General features: G+C 46.8%; 1 protein-coding gene and 1 long non-coding RNA gene across 3 annotated transcripts in view; both read right to left on the minus strand.

The window, feature by feature from the left end:
* Positions 1-12,551, minus strand: part of THRAP3 (thyroid hormone receptor associated protein 3) — a 74,999-nt gene extending 62,448 nt beyond the window's left edge. The window contains exon 1 of one of the 2 annotated variants that reach the window (XM_036108085.2): positions 12,442-12,551. The gene's annotated coding sequence lies outside the window, so the exon portion shown is untranslated. Of the gene's footprint in view, positions 1-11,466; positions 11,990-12,441 lie in introns of those variants that run through there. The other variant, XM_036108087.2, reaches the window with a different exon arrangement.
* Positions 12,552-20,655: 8,104 nt separating this feature from the next.
* LOC118545705 (uncharacterized) lies at positions 20,656-25,508 on the minus strand. The gene is made up of 2 exons (XR_004922201.2): positions 22,987-25,508; positions 20,656-20,821 (listed from the first exon to the last, which is right to left on the minus strand). It is a non-coding gene; the product is annotated as an uncharacterized LOC118545705 (long non-coding RNA).
* Positions 25,509-27,049: the final 1,541 nt, after the last annotated feature.

Consider the following 27,049-nt stretch of genomic DNA (forward strand, 5'->3'; position numbering starts at 1 on the left):
GATGGTTAAGCGTCTGCCTTCGGCTCGGGTCATGATCCCAGGGTCCTGGGATCGAGCCCCACGTCTGGCTCCTGGCTCGGCTGGGAGCCTGCTTCTCCCTCTCCCTCTGCCTCTCCCTTGCTCATGCTCTCTCTCTCTCGAATAAAATCTTAAAAAAAAAAAAAAAATGACAAAAATTTTAAAGTCTAACAATATCGTGTCGTTAAGATTTGTAGCAACAGAAATGTTTGTAATGGAATATAAACTGGTATAATCTCTCAGGAAAATAACTGTTGCTAGTATCCTAATGAAGTTAAAGATATGCACATCCTGGGACACCTGGCTGGCTGAGTCGGTAAAGCATGAGACTTTTGATCAGAGTCAGTACAGCATGAGACTCTCGATCAAGCTCCACACTGGGAGTAGAGCCTACTTTAAAAAAAAAGAGAGAGAGATGCACATCCTATGACCCAGCAATTGCACTTTTAGGCATAAACCCTAGAGAAACTCTCCCAAGCCAGGAGAAAATATATACAAGAATATTTCTGAGAGCACCTGGGTGGCTCAGTTGGTTAAGCGTCCAATTCTTGGTTTCGGCTCAGGTCACGATCTCAGGTGGGTCGTAAGATCGACCCCACTTGAAGGGCTCTGCACTCACCTGGGAGTCTGCTTAGATTCTCTCAGCCCCTCCCCCACATGGGGGTGCACACGCACTCTCTCAAACAAATCAATCTTCAAAAAAAAAATGGGGCACCTGGGTGGCTCAGTCAGTTAAGCCTTCTGCCTTCAGCTCAGGTCACGATCCCAGAGTCCTGGGATCGAGTCCCACACTGGGCTCCCTGCTCAGCGGGGAGTCTGCTTCTCCCTCCGACCCTCCCCCCTCTCATGCTCTCTCTCACTCTCAATAAATAAATAAGTAAAATCTTAAAAAAAAAAAAAAAAGGATTTTTGGTGGTACTCTCTGAGCACCAACAGAAAAACAGGTGATATATCACTGTATATTCATACAGTGAATACTGTACAACAGTGAACATGAAGAACACATACACCATAAATGAATCCCACAAACACAAGCTTGAGCAGAAAAAGTTACCAAAATAAATCAGTATTAAACATATGCGAAGCTTAAAACCACACAAAAACGATACCGTATTTTGTTTAGGAAAGCATACACATTTAAGAGAAGTCTAGAAAAGGGGTGCCTGGGTGGCTCAGTCGTTGGGCGTCTGCCTTTGGCTCAGGTCATGGTCCCAGGGTCCTGGGATTGAGCCCCGCATCAGGCTCCCTGCTCGGCGGGAAGCCTGCTTCTCCCTCTCCCACTCCCCCTGCTTGTGTCCCCTCTCTTGCTGTGTCTCTCTGTCAAATAGATAAATACAATCTTTAAAAAAAAAGAGAGAGAGAGAAGTCTAGAAAAACCCGTATCTTAAACACCAAAAAAAGAAATATGGTTGGGAGAAGGGGAAAACAATCCTAGAAAATTCAACTGTGGTAGTAGAGTCTTATTTCGTAAATTAAATTGACCTCCTAAATATATGGGTACTACTTGTATTATTATTGCATTTTTGGATGTCTTTGTATTGCATGTTTTTTAAAGCATGAAAAAAAGGTTTTACGATGCTGAACACTGCGGTTGTGCTGCCTTTAGATTCCCTTTCCCAGTCTCCCGGGGAAAAAGATTCTCTAGGATAGTGACAGAAGAGGACTAGCATTCCCACGGACCTCTCAAGCTTCTTGGTCAAACACATTTAGATTTACTGAAATAGGATTCATAAAGCAATGCTCCTAGGGTCAAATCAAAGAAACAACTCTACATCGAAGGATAAGCACATGAAGGAACCTGTTGAATACAGGCAGAGTGGTAAAGAGCAAGAGCCTTGCAAACAAAAGACTAACCTGGGTTAGCATCCTGACTCCACTTCTGTGCAGGCTTGAGCAAGATGTATAATCTTAATAAATTTTCTCATATCTAAAAAGTAGATTCACTAATCTTAGAGTCTATCATAAGAATTGAATGAACTGATGTATGTAAACCACATAGCACACTGTATTCTAAAAGGGCAGTTTGGGTGAAAAAAAACCCAGAAAGTTGGAAGGGAGAGGCTCTTTCCCCAAGCAATGTGTTTACATAATCACCAAACAACAAATCAAATCCTTAAAGATAATTCTGTTTCCAGAATCATCTTCAAAAAACTAACCTGATACACAAATATCTGTACAATGGAAAGCAGAGATCAGGCTAAATCCTAGGATTTTACCTAACTCCATATTAGATGCAGTTCAGGTGCTGACTGCTCAGTGAGAAAAAAAAAAAAACTACACTAATATTACATAACTTATAACAAGAAATATTAGTCAAGAAAAGGTTGTGGGTTTTTTTTTTAAGTTTTTTTTTTTTAAGTAATCTCCACACCCAATGTGGGGCTCAAACTCACAACCCCGAGATATAAGAGCTGCATGCTCCATGGACTGAACCAGCCAGGCGCCCCAAGAAGTTGTTTTTGGTTTGTTTTTTAGAGAGAGAGAGAGCTTGTGCATGTGTGAGAGCACGCATGAGCAGCGGGGAGGGGCAAAGGGAGAGAGACAGAACCCCAAGCAGGCTCCATGCTCAGCGCATGGCAAGCCCAACACAAGGCTGGATCCCACGACCGCGAGATCATGACCTGAGCTGAAATCAGAAGTGGGACACTTAACTGACTGATCCACCCAAGTGCCCGAAAAAGTAAATTTTCAACAGGAAAAGGTAATACTTTCAAAAAGAAACTAGATTACTGAAGAGTTACTATAGGAAAAGCTAAGTTTGGACACATAATGCTTTATGATAGGAGACAAGCATCAAAAAGTGTATCCAGGGGCGCCCGGGTGGCTCAGTCCGTTGAGCATCTGCCTTCAGCTCAGGTCATGATCCCAGGGTCCTGGGATTGAGTCCCGCGTCGGACTCCCTGCTCTCCTGCTTCTCCCTCTCCCTCTGCCTGCTGCTCCCCCTGGTTATCATCTCTGTCAAATGAATAAAATTTAAAAAAAAAAAAGTGTATCCAGGATTTATATATTTGAACAATTTCTTATTCATTAAAGGGAATAAAGGAAGGAGAATGAACAATCTAGAAGACAAAGCCTGTATCCCTATAGCTTTGCTGTGATATTTAATACCCAACAAGGAAACTAAAGATCCTCTCCTCAGAAAGTACCCTCTATTTCTTGTTGGCAGGTCTCAGATTAGTTACCAGAATAAGATGAGCTGAGAAGGGCAAGGTCAAAATTCTACCTGGAATAACATATTGTACATAATGTTACAGTTTATGTATACTTTTGACTAGCACACAAAACCTTAATTTCCAAATACCCACAGCAATAACTCAGTTGGCAACTTTGAAACTCAGTGTTATCTTTCACTTACATTCATGGTTCATGTATGCAAATACACAACTCATTAATAATGAGTGGGTATCAGGTTTTATCAGGAAGCTGGCACTTTGGATGAACTATATTAAAAATTTTTTCATTAAAAAAACTTCAGGAGTGCCTGGGTGGCTCAGTTGGTTAAGCCTCTGACTCTTTTTTTTTTTTTTTTTTTAAGATTTTATTTATTTATTTGAGAGAGAGAGAGAATGAGAGAGACAGCAAATGAGAGGGGGGAGGGTCAGAGGGAGAAGCAGACTCCCTGCCGAGCAGGGAGCCCGATGCGGGACTCGATCCAGGGACTCCAGGATCATGACCTGAGCCGAAGGCAGTCGCTTAACCAACTGAGCCACCCAGGCGCCCTAAGCCTCTGACTCTTGATTTCAGCTCAGGTCATGATCTCAGGGTCGCGAGATGAGTCCCACCTTGGGCCCCATGCTCAGTGGGGAGTCTACTGAAGAGTCTCTCTCTCCCTTCCCTCCATCCCTGCTCATGCGGGCTCACACTCTAATAAATAAATCTTTAAAAAAATGTCATTAAGCTTCTTTCTCTAAAAGAAGAGAGATTCAGGACGCCTGGGTGGCTCAGTTTGTTGGGTGTCTGCCTTTAGCTCAGGCCACGATCCCAGGGTCCTGGGATCAAGCTGCGCATTGGGCTCCTTGCTCAGCAGGGAGCCTGCTTCTCCCTCTGCCTGCTGCTCCCCCCGCTTGTGCTCCTCTCTCTCTCTGACAAATAAATAAAATCTTAAAAAAGGGCGCCTGGCTGGCTGTCAGTAGAGCATGTGACTCTTGATCTTGCGGTCGTTAGTTTGAGCCCCACACTGGGTGTAGAGACTACTTTTTTTTTTTAAGATTTTATTTTTGGGGCGCCTGGGTGGCTCACTCGGTTAAGCATCTGTTCGTTTCAGCTCAGGTCGTGATCTCAGGGTTGTAAGATCAAGCCCCACACTGGGCTCTGCGCTCAGCAGAGTCTGCTTGAGACTCTCTTCCTCTCCTCCTGTCCTTCCTTCCCCCCAAATAAACAAATAAATCTTTAAAAAAATACTTAAGAAAAAAAAGATTTTATTTTTATTTGTCATAGAGAGAGAACACAAGCAGGGGGAGCAGCAGGCAGAGGGAGAAGCAGGCTCCCCGCTGAGCACGGGGCTCGATCCCAGGACCCTGGGATCATGACCTGAGCCGAAGGCAATTGCTTAACCAACTGAGCCACCCAGACACCCCTAGAGATTACTTGAAAAATAAATTTCAGAGCACCTGGCTAGCTCAGCAGCGCAGGCAACACTTAATCTCAGGGTCGTGAGTTTAAGCCCCACGATGGGCATGGAGCCTACTTAAAATAAAAAATATGGGATGGGGGCACTTGGGTGTCCCAGGGCATGATCTCAGGGTCCTGGGATGGAGCCCTGCATTGAGCTCTCTGCTCAGCAGAGAGCCTGCTTCTCCCCCTCATTTCCCCTCTGTGCCCTCCCTCCCTCTCTCAATCTTCTTTTTTTAAGAGATTTTTTTATTTTTCTGACAGAGAGACACAGTGAGAGAGGGAACACAAGCAGGGGGAGTGGGAGAGGGAGAATCAGGATCCCTGCTGAGCAGGAAGCCCAACATGGGGCTTGATCCCAGGACCCTGGGATCATGACCTGAGCCGAAGGCAGACGCTTAACGACTGAGCCACCCAGGCGCCCCTTTCAAATAAATAATCTTAAAAAAAAAAAAAAAAAAAAATACGGGGCGCCTGGGTGGCTCAGTCAGTTAAGCATCTGCCTTCAGCTCAGGTCATGATCACCACATTTCTTGCTCGGCAGGGAGCCTGCTTCTCCCTCTGCCTGCTGCTCCCCCTGTTTCTGCCGCCAGCGCATGTGCACTCTGTCTCTGACAAATGAAATTTTAAAAATAAGTAAAATAGGGGCACCTGTGTGGTTCAGTCTTTGAGCGTCTGCCTTCTGCTCAGGTCACGATCCCGGAGTCCTGGGATCGAGCCTGGGATTGAGCCTTGCATCGGGATCCCTGCTCCGCGGGAAGCCTGCTTCTCCCTCTCCCACTCCCCCTGCTTGTGTTCCCTCTCTCGCTGTGTCTCTGTCAAATAAATAAAATCTTTTAAAAAATAAATAAATAAATAAATAAATAAAATACATAAATTTCTCTAAAGAAAAATCTTTAAATAAATAAAAATGAAATGGTAAGCAGAACCCCTAAGTAAAAAATTATCACTGTAGAACTGCTCTGACTGAAATGGGAGTGGGCTGCTCAGAGTCCTGCCAGCTCAGTCTCTTCCCTCAATAGATCCCGAGGCACCCTCCTTACTCCAAATGGTATTTTAAAATCTCCTGCCTAATCCATACTTGGCTAAACTTACTAAAAATTCAAGAAAAACAATTATCATCACAACCTACTTATACAGTTACCTTAGTTTTATAGTATCTCTTTAGAGAATGACTTTTGACAACAAATTTTTATAAATCAACTTCATAATTCACTTACAAAAGATGTACACAAGAACAGTTTGGTCAGTTTTGACAAAATATACTGTGAAACACTACTCCAACCAAAATATGGAGTATTTCAGGGGAACCTTGGGTGGCTCAGTTGATTAAGCATCCGACTCTTGATCTCACCTCAGGTCTTGATCTCAGGGTCGTTGAGTTCAAGCCCCGTGCTGAACTTCAAAATATATATATATGGAATATTTCTATCACTCCAGAAAGTACCTTCCTGCCCCTTTGCAATCTCCTCACGTACCACCATACGAATCATTTTCAACTGGTAGCTTAACAGAATCTGAGTAAATCAGGACTTAATAGCGGGAGCACCTCCAGAGACAGCCAACCATTCAGCGTATCTCTTCCCGTATTAATTCATCCTTTCTTTCAGTATTTACTAAGCCCCTTCTTTGTGACATAGAACATAGTAGGTGTGGGGACTCAGCAATGAATCAACAAATCCCTGCTTTACTCTCTAAAGAGGTGAAGATACAGTGGATTAAAATAATGTCCCACAAGGGCCCCTGGGTGGCTCAGTCAGTTGAGCCTCCAACTCTTGATTTCAGCTCAGGTCATGATCTCAGGGTCCTGCGTGAGGTTGAGCCCCACATCAGGCTCCACATTCAGCACGGAGTCTGCTTGTCCCCCTCCCTCTGCTCCTCCCTCTGGGAGCACTATCTCTCTCTCAAATAAATAAAATCTTAAAAAACAAAAAAAAATAATGTCCCAGAGTAATAATGTGCGGGGGGGGGGGGTTGATGAGAGGAATACCTATAGATAGGGTGTCAAGAAAGGTGCTGTTCAAGGGATGCGCGGGTGGCTCAGTCGGCTGGGCGTCTGCCTTCAGCTCAGGTCATGATCCCAGGGTCCTGGGATCAAGCCCCATGTTGGGCTCCCTGCTCAGCAGGGAGTCTGTTTCTCCCTCTCCCTCCACCCCTCCCCCCACTCATGCTCTTTCTCTTGCTCTCTCACTCTCGAATAAATAAAATCTTAAAAAAAATTTAAGACTAGGGGCGCCTGGGTGGCTCAGATGGTTAAACGTCTGCCTTCGGCTCGGGTCATGGTCCCAGGGTCCTGGGATCAAGCCCCACATCGGGCTCCTGGCTCAGCAAGGAGCCTGCTTCTCCCTCTCCCTCTGCCTCTCTCCCTGCTCAAGCTTTCTCTCTCTCTCTATCTCTGTGTCTCAAATGAATAAATAAAATCTTTAAAAAAAAAAAATTTAAGACTACATAAAGCATCACTTTATTATATCTGAAACAAGAATTTATCTTAGGGGCACCTGGGTGGCTCAGTCGTTAAGCGTCTGCCTTCGGCTCGGGTCATGATCCTGGGGTCCTGGGATCGAGCCCCACATCGGGCTCTCCACTCGGCGGGAAGCCTGCTTCTCCCTCTCCCACTCCCCCTGCTTGTGTTCCCTCTCTCACTGTGTCTCTCTCTGTCAAATAAATAAATAAAATCTTAAAAAAAAAAAGACATATTCTAAAAAAAAAAAAAGAATTTATCTTAAAAAATTTATCCAATTTTTTCTAGTGGGTAACCCCACTCTGGCATCTGACCAACTTCCTCAATCTCCCCCATTTTTTTTTAATTTTTATTTTTTTAAAGATTTTATTTATTTGCTTGACAGAGAGAGAGATAGTGGGAGCAGGAACACAAGCAGGGGGAGTGGAAGAGAGAGAAGCAGGCTTCCCGCCGAGCAGGGAGCCCGATGCAGGGCTCGATTCCAGGACCCTGAGATCATGACCTGAGCTGAAGGCAGACGCTTAACGACTGAGCCACCTAGGTGCCCCAATCTCCTCCATTTTTAAAGTTTTTTTCTGATAGCCCATAGTCTGATAGCCAAAGCTATTAGTCAAGACTGCAGGACACATCCTTTAGACACACTGGGACCATCTTCTGGGAAGCCCTGATGTAATGGAGCCCTAGAATGAAGAAATCTGGGTAACTTTAGAAAGCAGTCTCACCTCTCTGATGTCCTCTAGCAATTCTTTATTTATCCTGCCCTTATTATCAAAATAGAAGGAAAAAACTGAGTTATTGGGGCACCTGGGTGGCTCAGGTGGTTCAGCATCTGCCTTCCATTCGGGTCATGATCCCACGGTCCTGGGATGGGGCCCCGCGTCGAACTCCTTGCTCAGCGGGAGTCTGCTTCTCCCTCTCCCTCTGCCTGCTGCTCTCTCTAGCTATCTGTCTCTCTCAAATAAATAAGGAAAATCTTTAAAAAAATTTTTGAGTTATTATCCCTCAAAAAAAAAAAAAGGGCATATTAAACACACACACACACAGAAAAACAACTTTGGTCCTTATGCCTAAAGACAAGAGCCAAAAGTCTTCTAATTAAACATTCACAATTTCTCTTTCCTTGGCCTTCTATGTTCTGAAACAAGCCCAGCTATGCAGTTACGATATTCTAGATGCTAAAAAGCAAATCAGGCAGAACAAAAACGAGGACACTGCACCCATGCCAGCTAAAAGGCATGGGTTGGGGTCAGGTCAATGCCTTTAAGCTTTCTAAAAGCCCTTGGGTTTCTTGAGTTTGGAAACAAAATAATTCAATGTTTTGGACTTATCTCCCTCATTGGCCCGCAAAAAATAAGGCAACAAGACAAAACAATTTTTAATGGTGACAGAACATTAAGACAGAAAAAAGACTTAAGTGGAGGCATTAGAGACCTGTATCATATATCTAGAACAGGGAGACCAAATTAAAGGGCCTACAAACAGACATGTAATATAAGGTGTAAAATAATATCAAGTGACACTTCACACCACATCAGGGATACATGTCAGGCTGTAGCAAGGTCTCCAACAAACTAGAGAGGACATGACCAACTACAAAAGATGGCTGCTCTGAAGCAGAAACACAGTTCCATGGCTGCCAGAACTGATTTTTCAAAAGCAGCCTGAATCCAAATTTTTACATAAAATCTCCTTGTTTTTTTATGTTGACAACGAATTCAAATTTATAAGACTATGTGAGCCAATCAAAACACATCTGGAGATTGGATTCAGTCCATAAACCTTCAATTTCCAACCTCTGCGGTAAAAACAAAAATACACGGTTTTTTCAGTGGTACAGCTCTAACTCTGGTGTACAAAGTACACCCTATACATCCAATAACACACTGTCATGTAAAAATATACTCAAAAAATATGAATATACATCTGAAACCCCTAACTGCTGAAGGAAAGCAAGAAGAAAATGATCTTGCTCTTCATACCCTAAAGTGCTCCATTTGTACCACTTAAAATAGGAACTGTTTCTTCCAATGAAAGAAAACATTAGGAAATGGATTTTCGGGGCGCCTGGGTGGCTCAGTCGTTAAGCTTCTGCCTTCAGCTCAGGTCAGGATCCCAGGATCCTGGGATAGAGCCCCGTATGGGGCTCCCTGCTCAGCGGGAAGCCTACTTCTCCCTCTTCCACTCCCCCTGCTTGTGTTCCCTCTCTGTCAAATAAATAAATAAAATCTTAAAAAAAAAAAAGAAATGGATTTTCATGAAACTGAGCTCACTAATGTTTAGCTTCCTCAATATGTGCATCAGCCCATAACTTACAGACAAAAAGAAACTAAAAGATGATCTATGGCACAACATTTAACCTTGATCTTCAAAAAAGCTCCCATGAAAGACTAAGAAATGGGGTGCCTGGTTGGCTCAGTTCTCGGGGCGACTCTTGATTTTGGGGTTCTGAGTTTGAGCCCCACGTGGGGTGTAGAGATTACTTAAAAATAAATAAAAAGGATGAAAGAAGCAATCTTTTAGAAGGGTACCCATGACTCGACTCTCCTGATAAGCTATGGGCAACTACTTTTTTATGGGTTATAAACCTGCATTCCAGGCTCTAGAGCAGTATTCTTAAATTTTGAAACTAATGAGTAAGATAGAAGGTATCATCAAACTTTTGAGAAAAAGCACTCCCTCACAAAAATTTTAGTTCCTGGGTTCCCCACAGTCCATGGACCAAAGATTAAGAATGGCCTGCTCCAAAGAATATTAAACCTATGTCATCTCCAACCCCCCCCTGCTTCTTCCCACCAATACATCTCCATTCCATCCCCCTACTTCAGGTAACTACCAGTACAGCAGCCTCTTAAATGATATAATGATATCCCCCGCCCCCCACCTTCCATACCTCTGCAAAACTGATTTTAAAATATCAACTGGAAGGCTTCGACGGCTTCCCCAAACAACCTTACCTGTCCACCTGTTCTGTAACCACTCTCCTCACTGTGTCAGCTACTTCGGGCCTCTTTTCAGTGCTGAAGGCACACTAAATTCTCCCCATCTTCAAGTTTTGGCACTTGCTGTTCCCTCCACACGGAATCCTCCCTCCTACAAAACTGTCTCCTCACTCGCGCCCGAAAGAACTCTGACCACCCTGAGGTCTCCCTTGTTAGTGTCTACTACAGTCCCTACTTGATATCTCCACATCACTTTTCTCAATTTGTCATTTATTGGCTTACCTGTTGTGTCTTCCCCCACTCTACTGGAAGTTCTCCAAAAGCGAGACCCCTGCTGTCTCACAAGCCCCTGTACTCCCACAGCCTAGCATAGGAGCCAGTAGATGGTACGTTCTCAGGCACTATTTGTTGAATCAATCAGCCAAATACTAAACTGACTCAATCTTAGATGTTTACAGAATGAGTATGTGAAGCAATCCGTCAAAATCTAATATTTGAGAGAACAGCGTTAACCACGCTGCCTTCAATTCAGGATGTCATTGTGCCCAAGAGAAACAGACTAGCATCTTAAGATTCTTAGTGATTGAGACCATCCAATCGAAATAAGTAATAGTCATAGGTCTTCTGCTCTCTCTCCGTCAGCCTCACCTCTCCCCACTTCCGCGCTAACCTCAGCAATATTCCAAGCTTCCTCCTTGTAATTTCTCAGGACAAAACAGGTTTTGTAAACCATAATTTCACTGGCTAAACCAAATTCAAAAAGTGCCTGTATGTGGTGTTAATGGTAATGAAATATGCTAAAGAACTACTGTCGGCTACTATTACTACTATCAGCACCACCACTAAAATGGGACTTGTACATCTGCAGACTAAAAACGTCAGTCTCCAAAACCGGAGACCTGCCACTGGTGCCAAAAGGGTTAAAGAACAAAACGAAAAGCCTGTATTAGACATAAAAGATTTTCAGTTAAACGACTTCTCCTGAAAACTTCAATCCACCTTTTACAAGGTACAATCAAGCCTAAGTGGCTGCGGAATAAGCTTGTTTTTGATATTGCTAAAGTGTGTGCACTAGTTCACAAAACGTAATTCCCAGCAAAGAGCAAACTAAGCCCGATTTGCTCCACAAGTTGGTTCATGGCAGGAACCGTTGCTGACTCTTTAACAGGCTTCTACTTAATGATACACACATCAAGCTGTCCAGATAACCGAACAGACAATATTTCCACAAACAAAAAAAGGGAGGGCCATCTGAAAAGAAAGGAAAATGCTGGTGTGATACCTGCCTTTCCACTCTGGGCCCACCATCTGGAAATCCTATAAACGATGATTGATAATGATGTCGTTTAATACATGTCAGGTAATGAGCTAAGCGGTTTTCAATTTAATCTCATTTAATCTTCACAATCACTCTATAAAGTAGCCGTTGTTACTTACCGCTATTTTGCAGATAAGGAAACCGAGGCACCTGGAAGCGAAGCCCCTTGACCTAAAATCAAAAGCTAACAGAGCCAAAATTTGAACCCAGGCAAGCTGGCTGCAGGATCCATCTGTTATGCTGCCACCAGAAGCTTCATTGGCTCTCGCCCGCCAGGCTCTACCACACTCTGGCTTCTCCTTCAATCCAATTAACAACCTCCCCGTAAACCCCCTAGTACCCCTGATGGCTTCGAACTTCTGGGCACCAGCGCTACTCGCCAGCTTCTGCCGCCATGCTCCACCCCTAAGATTTAGAGAGGCAATGAGAAAAGCTGATAAAAAGTTGCTGAGGTGCTAAAGGAGGCAAAGAAAATTGCCTCCTACAAGCAGAACACACGCCGATTACCACTGGAATGCAAGTCGGCCTCACCTCCAACCCAAGAGACTGAAATAAAAGTGGGCGCACAAATGTTCCCGGAGCAGATAAATTTGGACTATGCCTCCTCTGGCCGCAAGGCAGAAAAGAAGGACTAACATTTACTGAGTGCCAGCCACATGCGCCCTAGGAGAAGACAGAACCAGGCCAATGGAGACCGGGGGGGGGGGGGGGTGTTTAGCACTCAAAGAGTTCCGGGAAAAAGAAAAATCCAAATAATGGGGTTCCTACGACGAAAGAGAGAAATGGAAGAGGTAGAGGCCTCTTCCTCGAAGCTTGCAAGGAGGGGGGGAAAAGGGTAGGAGCTGCTCGGGAGAAAAGGCGGACCAGGGCGTCGGGAGCTAGGCCTGAGCGAGGGGAAGCCCTGAAGGGCGGGGAGGGGGAGGAGCCGGAGAGAGCGGAGCCCGCTCAGAGGAGGCCTAGGGGTAGGCGCGGGGGAGCAGCTCGGCGCCGGGCCTGCCGGGGACCCTGACCCAGCCGCCGCGGAGGAAAGATAAAAGACAAAACGACTGGAGCCGGTGGAACTGCTCTAATCCCCATCAGAGGCCCTCACTCACCTGGGCCCACCGCAGCGATCGCAGCTGCAACCTCGCAACGGCACAACCGGCCCGAACCTCGCCCCCGCCCGACAGCGCGCCCCGCGTCCCCGCTCTCGGACGGCGGCAGCGGCGGCGTCGCCCCGCTGACTCCTGGGAAATGTAGTGCTAGCCCCGTCTCTCTTTGCCAACTTGATGGTCGGCTGAACTACGTTTCCCACAAGGCAAGGCGAGCGTTGGGCCCGCCGCTTCGCGTCACGCGCCGGGTTGTCGGCAGTCACGTGGGTTGCTCCTTTCCATCCCCTCCCCCCGCCTGGGTGGCCTGGGGAAGAAGGAGGGAGGTGGACGGAAGGGGCGGGGGCGTTGCTGACGCCACTACCCCCACCATTTTGGAACCAGCCTGGAGGGAGGGCCTGAGCCCCACCCACTGGCGGCCTTCCTCCGTTGTCGCAAAGTCTCTGAGCTGGGAATCGGGGCTCCTGGCTTTCAGTCTTTGCCCTGCCACCTCTCGCTTTGTGACCTTGAGCAAAACGTCTCCCCTCTGTGAGCCTCGGTTTCCTCCCCTATGGTATGACACTCGTAATTTCTATCCCATAGAGTTGTTGCCAGAGTCCGACAAAGTAAAGCACAGGAAAGCGGCTTGTACTCTGAAAGCGCAACTCAAAATGGAGTTGTTTTTATTGCGATAGCGTGACCTCTTTCGGAGACCCAGGAGCCCGATGGGTCAAGCTCTGACCCGCCTCATCTCCCGCCACCTCCCCCCTCCCCCGCATGACCATGGGAGCACAGAAAGAGATCTTCTGAAAGTGTAGTCCTGTGAAGCTTGTTAAAATGGATGCCACTCACCTATTAAGCCAGAAGTTTCCCGGGAAGTATAGGCTTGGAATCTACATTATAAACACTTCTCCAGCGATTCTCATGCAACTACAAGTTCGAGAACCACTGCATTCATCAGGGTTTTGCACAAGCTAGTTTCCGCTGGAATTACTGCCCTAATGAACTCCAACCTTTAAGACTGAGCTCAAATGTCACCTCTTCTATGAAGCCTTCCAAGTTTACTAGCTTCCCCCATGTCTACTCCCACAGTACTTTTGCACCTTATTCTGTAATTATCAGGGCCTCTGTTTGTCTTCCCCACCAGACTGCGAGCTCTTTGAGAACAGAGATCGGTTTGGGTGGATTTCTGCATCCCCAGGGCAAAGTAAAAAAAAGTAAATACGAATAAATATTGAAGAAATCTGCTCTTCCTGCAAGAAAAGCTCACCAGGCTCAAGTCTCAGATCATGCCACATCAGTCCTCACCCTTACTGAACTGAGTGGCATTCCTTCCAGGCTACTTACTTTTTCTTCCTTCTTTGAGCACTTCCCTGCATGCCCTGCAGTGCTTCTTGTAAGGTTCTGAATCAACTTAATTTTCTTTCTTTCATTCTTTTTTTTTAAGTAGGCTCCACAACCTGGGGCTTGGGAACTCATGACCCTGAGATCAAGACCTGAGCTGAGATCAAGAGTGTGACGCTTAACCAACTGATCCACCTAGGTGCCCCTCAACTTAATTTTTAATTCACGGCTTTTCTGAGGGCTATATGCCATGCCCAGTGCAATATACTAGGAACACAATAGTAAACTAGAGGGATACAAAAATATATAGTCACTCCTCCTGGTTTCTGAAATACTCTATGCTGGATCTCTTCTTACCTCTCTCCCACCCACCTCCACCCCTTGTTTGGCCCAAAACCTACCCCACAGTTCCAGCTTCCTCCCTCTCTTCTCATTCAGTCTTTCTCCCTGAGTGACCTCTCTCCCTGAGTGACCTCGCTCCTTGAGTGATTTGGCATACTCAGATAGTTTCTCCATCTCTTCTGTGCATTTTACTCCGTTAATAACACCTTGACATCAACTCAGATTGTTCCAGATGGTTAGGAGTTGCCATACCCTGATTTTCCACTGGTATCTCAAACTAATCCTGCTGAAATCTGAACTCTTTTTCCCTCCAATACAACATTACCTAATTGCGTAGTTAATTGTTGTTATGTCTGTATTCTCCACTAAGCTTTGAGCTCCTCTCAAGAAAATCTTATCACGGGCTCCTGGGTGGCTCAGTCGTTAAGCGTCTGCCTTCGGCTCAGGTCATGATCCCAGGGTCCTAGGGTCAAGTCCCACAGTGGGCTCCCTGCTTGGCAGGAAGCCTGCTTTTCCCTCTCCCACTCCCCCGCTTGTGTTCCTGCTCTATCTCTCTCTCTGTCAAATAAATAAATAAAATCTTTTAAAAAAAAAAAAAGAAAGAAAATCTTATCACTCTGTTCATTTATTGAGTGTTTACTATGGGCCGGGCCTTGTGCTAGAAGCTCAGGAGGAAAATGGTAAGCAAAACAAATGTGGTCTGTGCCTTCACAGAGCTCACTTCTAACTGGAGAGACAACATTAAGAAATCTATTGCTGGAGTGATTTGCTGGCTCAGTTGATAGAGCGTGTGACTCCTGGGCTCAAGGTCGTGAGTTCAAGTCCCATGTTGGACATAAAGATTCTTTTTTTTTTATTTTATTATTATTATTATTTTTTTTTTTTTTTTTTTTTTTTCTTTATTCATTTGAGACAGAGAGATACAGAGAGAGCATGAGCAGAGGGAGAGAGAGAAACAGGCTCTCCGCTGAGCAGGGAGCCGGATGTGGGACTCGATCCCAGGACCCTGGGATCACGACCTGAGCTGAAGGCAGAGGCTTAACCATCTGAGCCACCCAGGTGCCCGGACATAAAGATTCTTAATTTAAAAAAATTTTTTAAGGAAGCCTGGGTGGCACAGTAGGTTAAGCATCCACCTTCGGCTCAGGTCATGATCTCAGGGTCCTGGGATAGAGTCCCAAGTTGGACTTCCTGCTCAGTGGGGAGTCTGCTTCTCCCTCTCCCTTTGCCCCTCCCCACCCCACCTCCACTGTGTGCGCTCTCTCTGTCTCTGTCTCAAATAAAAATAAAATCTTACTAAAAATTTTTAAGTCTAGGGGTGCCTGGATGGCTCAGTCGTTGGGCGTCTGCCTTCGGCTCAGGTCATGATCCCGGGGTCCTGGGATCGAGCCCCGCATCAGGCTCCCTGCTCAGCGGGAGGCCTGCTTCTGCCTCTCCCACTCCCCCTGCTGGGGTTCCCTCTCTCGCTGTGTCTCTGTCAAATAAATAAAATCTTTAAAAATTTTTAAGTCTAGGGCGCCTGGGTGGCTCAGTCGTTAAGCGTCTGCCTTCGGCTCAGGTCATGATCCCAGGGTCCTGGGATCGAGCCCCGCATCGGGCTCCCTGCTCAGCGGGAAGCCTGCTTCTCCCTCTCCCACTCCCCCTGCTTGTGTTCCTGCTCTTGCTATCTCTCTCTCTGTCAAATAAATAAATAAAATCTTAAAAATTTTTAAGTCTATTGCAAAAAAGTAATAACTCTATTACATGCATGATTAATTACCAGTGTGGTAAGTGCAACACAGAAAAGTATGTGTTACATGCTATGATGACATAGAACAGGGGTTGGTAAACTATAGCCTACAAGCCAATCCTGGCCCTCCTCCTGGTTTTGTATGGCCAGAAGCTAGGAACTGTTTTTATATTTTTAAATGGTTGGAAAAAAAATCAAAAGAAGATTAATATTTCATGACATATGAAAAGTATATATGAAATTCAAAGTTCAGCATTCATAAATTCATCTATGGTTGCTGTGACACATAATTGAGCTGTGGGATGGGCACCTGGGTGGTTCAGTCAGTTAAGAGTCCCACTCTTGGTTTCTGCTCAGGTCATGATCTGAAGGTTGTGGGATAGAGCCCCTCGTGGGCTTAGCGCTCAGCTAGGAGTCTGCTTCTCTCCCTCTCTCTCTGTCCCTCCCCTGGCTCACACACATGTGCATGCCTGTGTGTGCGTGCACTCTCCCTCTCTCCCTCTCTCTCTAGAATAAATAAGTGAGGTGCATAGGTGGCTCAGTCAGTTGAGCATCTGACTTCCACTCAGGTTGTGATCTTTGGGTCCTGGGATGGAGCCCTGCGTCGGGCTCCCAGCTCAGCGGGGAGTCTACTCGGCCCTCTGCCTCTCCCCACCCCGCTCATGCACTAGCTCAGGCTCTCTCTCTCAAATAAGTAAAATAAATAAATTAATTAATAAATTAATTAATTAAATAATCTTAAAAAAAAGAATTGAGTAGCTGTGACATTCTGTGACCTGCAAAGCCTAAAATATTTACTATCTGTCCTTTAAAGAAAAAGTTTGCTGACTCTTACCATGGAATCTAAAGATTCTGACCTATGCTAGGAAGTCAAAGGAGGCTTCACTGAGGAAGTGACCCATAAACTTGTTGTCAACCAGGCCAAGAACTAGGGAAATATATTGCAGGCAGAAGCAACAACACACGGGAAATCCCTGTGATCTGAAGGAACTTGGCACATCCTAAATAATGTTAAGTCTGCCATTGACTCTTTAGTTCCTAAAGCACAATGAGCCTGGTGAGGTCCTAACCAGCCAGATCCTGCTGGGTCTGACAGTCCAGGTTGAGGTTACTGGATTTTACTCTGAGAGCAATGGGAAGCCATTGAAAGATTTATAAGCAGGGGAGGAATTCAGATTTCCTTTTGTAAAGGATTATTCTGGCACAGTGTGAGAATGGATTAGGGCAAACCATAATGAAAGTAGAGAGACCAATTAGGAAGTTATACTGTAGTTCAAATGAGTAGACACAATATCTTGATCCAATGTGTTTTCAGTGGGGATGAAGAAAAAGGAAGCAGATTCAAAAGATGCTCAAAAGATATTTAGGAGATCAAATCTACTGATCTTGATGACCGACTGGATGAGAGAGGGAGGGAGGAGTCAAGCCTCCGTTTCCGGCTTGAGCAGCTGTGTGGATGGAAGTGCTATTACTGCCTCCCTCCCACTCGGCTTGTACAAGTCTGCCCACATTCATCACAGTGTATTGGAATCCATTACATGCCTGTGTCTCCTGCAGAGAGCCATCTCCTGGAAGGCAACCATGTGCTTGTTCTTTGTCCTCCTAGAACCCGGCAGCTGTCTAGGCAAAGAACTAGCAGCAGTAAATGTGTGTGGACTTTTTGTTTTTTAAAGATTTTATTTTTTTATAGGGTGCCTGGGTGGTTCAGTCGGTTAAGCATCTGCCTGTGGCTCAGGTCATGATCCAGGGATCCTAGGATGGACTGCCACATCGGGCTCCCTGCTCAGCGGGGAGCCTGCTTCTCCCTCTCCCTCTGCTGTTCCCCCTGCTTGTGCTCTCTCACTCTGTCTGTCAAATAAATAAATAAAATCTTAAAAAAAAAAAAAGAGAGAGAGAGAGAAAGCTCTTCCCCAGCATCCCTGCCTCCTGCCTCTTTCCATCCAGGCCCTGCTCCAAAAGGTAGTCAGAGTGCCGTCTCTCAAGCCCAACTCTGGTCATGCTGTACTCTGGCTTCAGTGCTCTCAAGATCAAACCCTAAATCTTTGATGTGGTCTACAAGTCCCCACGTGGTCTAACCTCCTACTATCTCTCCAGCTTCACCTTCACCTTCAAAGGCTCTCCGTTGCCATTGGGATGAAGGGCAAGCTCAAGGTCTTCCACCACCTGGCCTCCATGTCCTCAGCTTTCATACACAATGTCCTAGTCATGTGTGCTTGTCTTGACCATTCTCTGGGCTTCCTGCCTCCTTGTGCCAGTTCATGCCCTTCTTCCTCAATGGCCCCAGCTATCAAAAGCCTGCCTCATCAGTTCCAAGTCCCCCTCCATCAGGAGTATCCCAACACCTACTCTGCATTTGTCAGATTCTGTCTTACATTGTTGTGATTTCTCTACACCTCATTCCTCCACTAACCAGGGAGCAAATAGAGTGACCATCTGTTGCTCTGCCCGCCCAGCATCCTTCCATTCCTCCTCCTCTGGGAATAGCACTGTGATAATCCTTTGAGAAGCCTTTCCACCCCCACTCTGGCTCCAGGATGAGCAGGTGATTCTGGCTGATCGGCACATTTCATTCCTTTGGCCACAGTGATTGGCAGGTGGCTCAGACCAGGCTAGCAGAGGGAATTAACATCAGCCTGAGACCTATGCTGGAACACTGAAAAAAGAGCCCTCTTTTTTCTGGGATTACGTGACCAGAAGAGGGGTAGCCAGACTTGTGAATGGTCATTTTCACCACCCTTTGGAGAGAGCCTTCCTGAGAAGGAAGCCAGCACAGTTGGAAAGCAGAGTCATGAGCTGAGAAAGACATCTTCCAGTTGGAACTGACGAGACCAGTTGCGCCCTTGAATTCAGCCATGCCTGAAGTTAGCACCTCTGGACTTTTCCATGCCTGCGCCAATAAATGAATTTGTTTGAGTTGGGTTCTAAGCTGGAGTCGTGACTAACTGAGAGAAGCTATTGGAACTAACTTCTGTACACAAGAGGCTTTCAGAGCAGGAAGGAAGGTGGGAAGGGAAAGCAGAAGAGACCAGCACCAGTGTGTGACCCTCTAAGCTTGAAGGGCCACCTGGGGAACAGAGGAGCAGTTACCTTTGCTATTGTTCAGACCAACCAAAATGCCTTCACCTCCATCTCTGCTTCGCAGAAGAACTGAACCAAACATTGTGCTCAGGATAACAGTTGCTTGTTTTCCCGTTGATCATTGGCAAAAGGAAGATCTTCATGGCTGAGCTTAAGCAGATGGTTAGTCTTAAGCCAATTGGCTAACATCTACCATCAGGGAATATTCTAGTCCAGTGGTTCCCAAACTTGTCTGCACATTGGAATCATTTCAGGATATTTTTTTTTTTAAGATTTTTTTTTTTTTTAGAGAGAGAGAGTACAAGCAGGGGGAGCGGCAGGTAGAGGGAAAGGGAGAAGCAGGCTCCCCGCTCAGCAGGGAGCCCGATGCAGAGCTCGATCCCAGGACCCTGGAATCATGACCTGGGCCAAACGCAGCCGCTTAACCGACTGAGCCACCCAGGCGCCCCCATCTCAGGATATTTTAAAAATTCCAGGGCGCCTGGGTGGCTCAGATGGTTAAGCGTCTGCCTTCAGCTCAGGTCACATGGTCCTGGGATCGAGCCCCATGTAGGGCTCCTGGCTCAGCGGGGAGCCTGCTTCTTCCTCTCCCTCTGCCTCTTTCCCTGCTCATGCTCTCTCTCTCTCTCTCTCTCTCTGTATCTCTGTGTCTCAAATGAATAAATAAAATATTAAAAAAAAAATTCCAACACCCAGACCACATCCCGGACCAAGTAAACACAATCTTTGGAAGTGGGACACAGGCATCATGAATTTTGAAGTTTCCACAGCTGATTCCAACATGCAGACAAGTTTGAGAACCACTAACAAAGGCCCCCATCCTCCTGTTTCCAAGGCTTACACTTCTACAAAGCAGAGATTTTCCACCTCGTTGACATTAAACCACCCAGGGTTTTTGTTTTGTTTTTGTTTGTTTTTTAATGTCCAAGTCTAGGCCCCATCTCCCAGAGATTCTGATGCAGTTGTTTGGGGGTGGGGCCTTCATACCTGCTGCCACAGACTGAATGTGCCCCCCCAACTCATATGTTGAAACCTAATCCCCAATGTGCTAGTATCCGGAAGTGAGGTCTTTGGGAGGTGATTAGGTCATGATGGTGGAGACTTCACGAATCTCCCTTATAAGAGAGACCACAGAGAACTCCTATCTCTACCTCCTCACCATTCCCCTTCTCAATCGCTTGCTCTTCCTCTGAGGAGAAGGCATATTTTATGGGATGGTTGAAACTGAGAGAAGCTTCAACAGGCAAATAAAACCTGGGCTCCCCTCCCTTTTCAGACCCTCCTACTTCTGTCCTTTATGTGGTGAACACAGGCCAGGGCTCAAGTCAGATTTCTGGAAGCAAGTCCAGAGATCCACCTCTCTGATCCCACGATCATGGTTGGCCCAAGGACTGGGTAGGTATGTCTGTTCTGCTGACCCAGAGTCTCCCTTGAGTGGTTCTTCCCAAGGTCCAGACGTGGGAGGGGAAGGTTTTTGAGCTATGTCCAAATACGAGCAACTAGCAATAAAGCTGATTTGGCCCTCCATCCTACTGCCTCAACAGGCCTATGTGAACACCTCTCCATCGGTCTGAACATGGTGGAGGGGTTGTATCACTCTCAAACCCCAACACTAGCATTGGTACCAGCTTCTGTTCATTCATTCTTCTCGTTGATCTGAACTGTGTATTGTGTCCTGTGTCTTCTGTATTCCCCTCGCACAGAGACTGCCACAGAAGTTCTCCATATAAATAAAATAGACTCAGGTCTTGATTGAATTCCTGTCCCATTTATGAGATAAGAAGGGATACAAAATATACAGATGAGACGCAATATAATCCTTGCCCTCAGGGGTCTTCAGTTTCACCAACAGCCTCGGAGGGGCAAGGAAGGCTTCCCAAAGAGGAGACGTTTGAGCTGGTTCTCGAAGAATACCTGGGGCATGGCATGAGAAGTATGAAGATGCAGAGACATGAAAGTTCATTCAAGGGAATAGCGTGCCCCCTCAAGGGGGCTTGGAAGAACTGTTCTGGGGGACACCTCCCCACACATCTACACACACCCTCTGGGTAAACCAGAGGGCAGGGCTTCACTTCGGTTCTCCTCAGTCCGCTCTTGTGGGCAGATCAATTGAGACTGAGCACTGAAAACCAGATGCTGACAGTAGGAAAAGAGGCTCAGAGACTAGGTCCCATGGAAAAGTAGGATATGGCACTAACCATTAGTCATCCCTCTTTTCCCACCCTTGCTCCAAGCAAGCTCCTCTTGCAGTTGGGGCGTCCCCCTTTGGGGTGGCAATAAATGTAACAGCACTGACCCTTCTTGGACTCTGATTTGATGGTGTTGGGTCCTGGCAAAGCGAGTTATTCCCAGGAAAGTCAGAGTCAGTCCTCAGAGAATCGCCACAGGCCCTGCTCCAGACAGGAATTCAGGCCTTAGAAGCCACTGCCCCTGCCCACTCTTACATCCAAAGCAGAGGCCTGGACCTCACTGATCTATTAACACTGAGTTACTTCAGAATGGGAAATGGAGCGGGGTTGGGGTGGGGTGGGTATTCTTCACTGGCACATTTTATTTACTACTAAGACCTGCTTCTTTTTTTTTTTTTTTAAAGATTTTATTTATTTATTTGAGAGAGAGAATGAGATAGAGAGAGCATGAGAGGGGGGAGGGTCAGAGGGAGAAGCAGACTCCCCGCTGAGCAGGGAGCCTGATGTGGGACTCGATCCCAGGACTCCAGGATCATGACCTGAGCCAAAGGCAGTTGCTTAACCAACTGAGCCACCCAGGCGCCCCTAAGACCTGCTTCTTTAAGGCATTTGCTTTTTTATCTTTGTCTAGCCCAGTTCTCACCTGGGAGCTGTTTTTCTCCCCCAGAGAACATTTGGCAATGTCTGGAGACACTTTTGGTTGTCACAACCTGGGATGGGGGCAGGGGGGTGTGTTACCGACCCACATCTGGTGGGGAGAGGCCAGGGATGCTGCTAAACATCCTATAGCCTACAGGACAGCCCCTCCCAACAAAGAATAATCCTGTCCAAAATATCAATAGTGCCGAAGCTGAGAAATCCTTTATCTTGCTTAGACAAAAGTTCAGTGACACTAGCCCTTAAAGTATTCTATGGTCTTGGGGCGCCTGGCTGGCTCAGTCAGAAGAGCACATGGTCATGAGTTTGAGCCCCACGTTGGGTGTAGAGATCATTTAAATAAATAAATATTTTTAGGGACGTTTGGGTGGCTCAGTCCGTAAGTGTCTGCCTTAGACTCAGGTCATGAACCCAGAGTCCTGGGATCGAGTCCCACATCAGGGAGCCTGCTTCTCCCTCTGCCTGACGTTCCTGCTGCTTGTGCTCTCTTTCTCTGACAAATAAATAAATAAAATATTTATAAATAAATAAATAAATATTTTTAAAAGTAAATAAATAAATAGGGGCGCTTGGCTGGCTCAGTCATTTGAGCATCTGACTCTTGATTTTGGCTCAGCTCGTGATCTCAGGGTTGTGAGATCGAGGCCAGCATCGGGCTCTGCACTCAGTGAGAAGTCTGTTTGAGATTCTCTCTCTCCCTCTGCCCCTGCCCCCCTTCACGCTCTCTCTCTCTCTCAAATAATAAATAATCTTTAAAAATTAATTAATTAATTAAATATCCTACGGTCTGGTCAGCGGTAACTAACACAAGGTTTTTATTTGGCAACTTATCAATGAATTCGTGCTCGATCTCTTTTCCCCAGTCCCTGTTATGGGGAAGTGGTGGACGTTGTGGATGGGGGATACTGCAGAGGTATATTAGGGTCAGATGGGGATGAGAGATGGGGTCACACAGTGCAAAGAACACAGGCTTTGGAGTCAGATCTGAGGTCATATTCCAGCCTCAACTACTCATTTAGCTGTGTGCCTTTAGGTAAGTGACCTAACCTCTCTGAGCCTCAGTTTTCTTGTCTATAAATAGGACAACTCCTATCTTACAAGGTCCAGGCACTCAGCTATTAATGTGACTTCATCTTGAGTTGATAGGGAGCTATCAGAAGATGTTATGTGAGCATGGACGACAAGGTCAGCTTGGAGTGGTTGCTGGGACAGCCTGGAGAGGACATTACTTACCCTCACAGTCTCCAGGCAGGTTCGGAGGTCTTTCCTGAAGTCTAGCTAGAATCTCTCCCTTTGCTTGGTTGGTGCCTCAGCTGGTTGTTGCCAGCACAGTGGTCTGACTATGCTGCAGAGGTTGTGATTTGCATTTTGGTCTCCTTGCCATGGGTAGATTTCCTCCTTTTTGCCTGGGGGTGGGGACCCAGGCTGTTAAAAGCTTTGGGGTTGCCAGGCCAAAAGCAGAGGTTGCCAGGCACCACAAGACATCCCTCAGCCAGGGCTTTTGTTTACCAAAGCCCGGGCTCTAGGAGACAGGGATCTGGGTTATTCCAGAGCACAGGGCTCCCAGGCTCGGGAGGGGCAGAAGTGGCCCATTAGAGGAGCTGGGAAGAGGTTTCCCAAGCCTGGGAAAGTGAACCGGGGTCTGGGCGTCTTTGCTGACACAGCTGTCTTTCCTTGAGTAAGACTTTGCAGCACTCCCACTCAGATCTCCCAGGACCTCCGATGGGCCTGCAGAGCCCCTGTTTCTGGGGAAGGTGTGGTGGCTTGGGAGTCACAGCAAAAGACCACTGGGGCAAAGCCAAACAGATTCATGAGGATAGAGCGAAATTAATTTCTGATTAAGTCCTCCCCTGAATGTTCTGGACTGGACACACCCTCAGGAATTATACATAGTGCTTAGGAGGGGTGGGGACATTATCAAAAATTAAATTATATAAAGTTGCAGTTAAATAAAATGTATTAAATGGTAATAACAGGGCACCTGGGTGGCTCAGTCGTTAAGCATCTGCCTTCGGCTCAGGTCATGATCCCAGGGTCCTGGGATCGAGCCCCGCATCGGGCTCCCTGCTCCATGGGAAGCCTGCTTCTCCCTCTCCCACTCCCCCTGCTTGCGTTCCCTCTCTCACTCTGCCTCTCTCTGTCAAATAAATAAATAAAATCTTTAAAAAATAAAAAAATAAAAGGTAATAGCATTCGAAGTGCATCACTTCCTAATCGTTTCAGTGCGGCCCGCTATCACCCGCGCCCTGGGGTTATTCACGTCTGGACGGTCTAACGTGGCATCATGCTGCACAGCTGCGCATCTTCACAGCATCTCCTCCGGTGACGTCACGCTGGCAGCTTGCAGTCCGTGGCCCGCCGCGGCCGGCGGGATTTATACCACGGCGACTGGCAAATGTTACAAATTAAGTCTCTTCCTAGCACCACCCACCCTCAACCGTTTGTAAACATTTACCAGCACACCACTGGGTAGAGGATTCCCCAAATATGACTATGATTGAATTTCCCACCAGCCTGGCTGCCTCGAGGGCGGGGATCGGATTTGGAGCAGATAATGGGATATAGAGAAATAAATAAATGTGACACGTCTTACATCTGAGCATTGTGGATAACATGCATACTTGCTACAAATACCTAGTCCAGGTGTACCTGGGGGCTCGTTTCTCCCTCCTCCTGTAGAGACAAGCGCGCACACCCACTCACAAAGCACCCTCTCGCGCACCCTAAGACACTCCTGTGGTGCCTTCCCGATGGAAGAGCACCAGGAATGCCACGAGGGCAGGGACTCTTTTCACTGCTGCTTTAGTCTCAGCAACCCTCCCGGTTTCCCTGGCCCCCAGGCAGACAGTTGAAGCCCTGCTTGGGGGGAAGGGGGGGCACAAAGGCTGATGGGAGAACCAGCCAGAAACCAGGAGTTGCAAGCACACAGAGATCTACTTGGGAGCAGGGAAGATTGTCAGTTGGGGCAATTCCTCCCCAGGGAACTTTTTTTTTTTTTAATTCTAAGTAGGCTCCACGCCCAGCACGGAGCCCAACACGGGGCTTGAACTCACTGAGATCAGGACCTGAGATGAGATCAAGAGACCAGGCACCCCCACTGTTTTGTTGGTTTTCTTCCCTAAGTTTTTACTCCAATTCCAGTTAGTTAACATACAGTGTAATGTTAGTTTCGGGTACACAATATAATGATTCAACCCTTCCCCAGGGAACATTTGGCAATATCTAAGAGACATTTTTGGTTGTGACGACTTGGGGGGAGAGGGTATAGTGGCATCTGGCAGGCAGAGGGGTCTAGCAGCAACTAAATATCCTACAGTGCACAGGACAGCACCCCCCACACACACACCCCATCAAAGAATTATCCTGCCCCAAACATCAATAGGGCTGAGGTTGAGAAGCCTTGGGATAGGGGCCCCAGTGGGGAGACATTCAGACCTGGCTGGGTCTAAGAAGAGATAAAGAGAAGGTCTGCTTGCCTGGGAGCTTCTGATGCCTCCCTCCACCACCGCCCATTTCTCCACGTGGCGTTCAGTCTCTCGCTCTGCGTCTTGTCCTGCTTCTCTGGTCTGTCTCTGCTGTCCACCTTGTTTATCTCTGCTTATCTCGTGGCCCCTCTTCCTCATCTCAGTTGTGCCAACTGCTCTAGCCAGATCCTTGTGTTCTGAGACATGAGACAAGCCTCTGGCATTCCTACTGCCTCGCCCACACTAATCATTCCAGCTGCCTTGGCCTGGGAGCTAGGCCAGGAGGCTGGCAAAGAGGGAGGGTGGAAAGACAGGGAGCCTGAAGGTTCTCACTCTCCCCACCACCCATCCTGCCTTTGCCCCTAGGGTCCCACTATCTCTGAGATACCTGGAGCTCCAGCCTGCTCTCATCCCCAGGGCCTGGGACCTAAGTCAGCCTGCCCAAGTGGCCTTACCCTGTCTACTGACCCCTTTCCTCCCCCACCCCACCCCCCAGCTCCTTAAATTTCCCCTCTAGCCTAGTCCAGCAGCTGTTACAAAACAGCTGGGTGCTGGGCAACTCCTCACCCCCGGCCCCACCCTGAGCAGTAAGAGATACCAGGCTCATGACTGCTGCTGAGCACAGTCTCCTTTGCTCAGTGACCAAGAACTCCTGCCTGGCCTCCTCCCTGGTCTTGGTTTCCAGGACCCAGAACCCAGCACTCAGAGCCAGGACATGATACCCTGTGCTTAGAACCCAGTGCTCAGTATCCAGGCTCAATTAATAGTGTCCATCACCAGGACCCAGGACCCAGGACCCAGCCCTTGGTGTCTGGCCAGAGCTGCCTGTCCTGGTTCCTCCACTCACTTCCCCTGGCACACCTTAGTGACTTCATGGGCCCAGTCTGCTGTATGTTGGGCCAGTGGAGCCAGAGGGTCAGTGCTGTGTGAGGCCAGGGACCCTGCAGAAAAGTCTGGTGGCAATTTTAAAACAAATTTGAATGTCTTTTAAGTAAAAATCATCCAAATGAGGATTTAAAATAAAAATTGGGGAAAGGACCAGCAGTATGGGCCGAGGGAAGAGAAAGGCCAGGGTATATTGTTGCCAGGCAAAATCCAGGATGCCCAGTGAAATTTAAATTTCAAGAAACCACAAAGACTTTTTAAATGTATGTTCTTGCCATATTTAGAACATAGTTATACTGAAAAACTATTCATTGTTTATCTGAAATTCTACTTTAACAGGGGTCCTGTATTTTGATTTTCAGCAAGCCCACCAGGGGATAGGCCTCTCCCCCAGCCCTCATCAAGATTATCTTCCAGCAGCTTTAGGTGGGGGAAAAGGGATCATTTCTATCACTGCTCACTTTTCGATAGAAGAACCTATAGGGGATTCTATTTTTTATTATTTTTAATTTTATATATCGTCTCATTTTCTTTAAGGAGCCAGCATTGGTTTACTATACAAATTAAATCAAATATTATAGATACCATGTCTTGCCTAGATTATTCTTTCTTCTTTTTTTTTTAAGTAGGCTCCAGGCCCAGCACGGAGCCCAGTGTGGGGCTTGAACTCACAACCTGGACTGAAATCAAGAGTCAGATGCTTAACCAACTGAGCCACCCAGGCACCTCTTGCCTAGATTACTGCAACATACCCTTTTTGTTCACTCTTTGAAATGATATTTTGACCAAATAGTACAGTCCCATGCTTCAAATTTTCCATAGGTACAAAGAACATGCAATGAATTATCTTTTCTACCCCCGTCCCTTGGCCATCTGGTTCCCTTCCTCAGTTTCCTTCCGGAGACATCTTGCTGCCACAGCCTCATAACTGTCTTCCTGCCTCCAGT

This window comes from Halichoerus grypus, chromosome 5, assembly GCF_964656455.1.
Source record: "Halichoerus grypus chromosome 5, mHalGry1.hap1.1, whole genome shotgun sequence".
NCBI lineage: Eukaryota > Metazoa > Chordata > Mammalia > Carnivora > Phocidae > Halichoerus > Halichoerus grypus.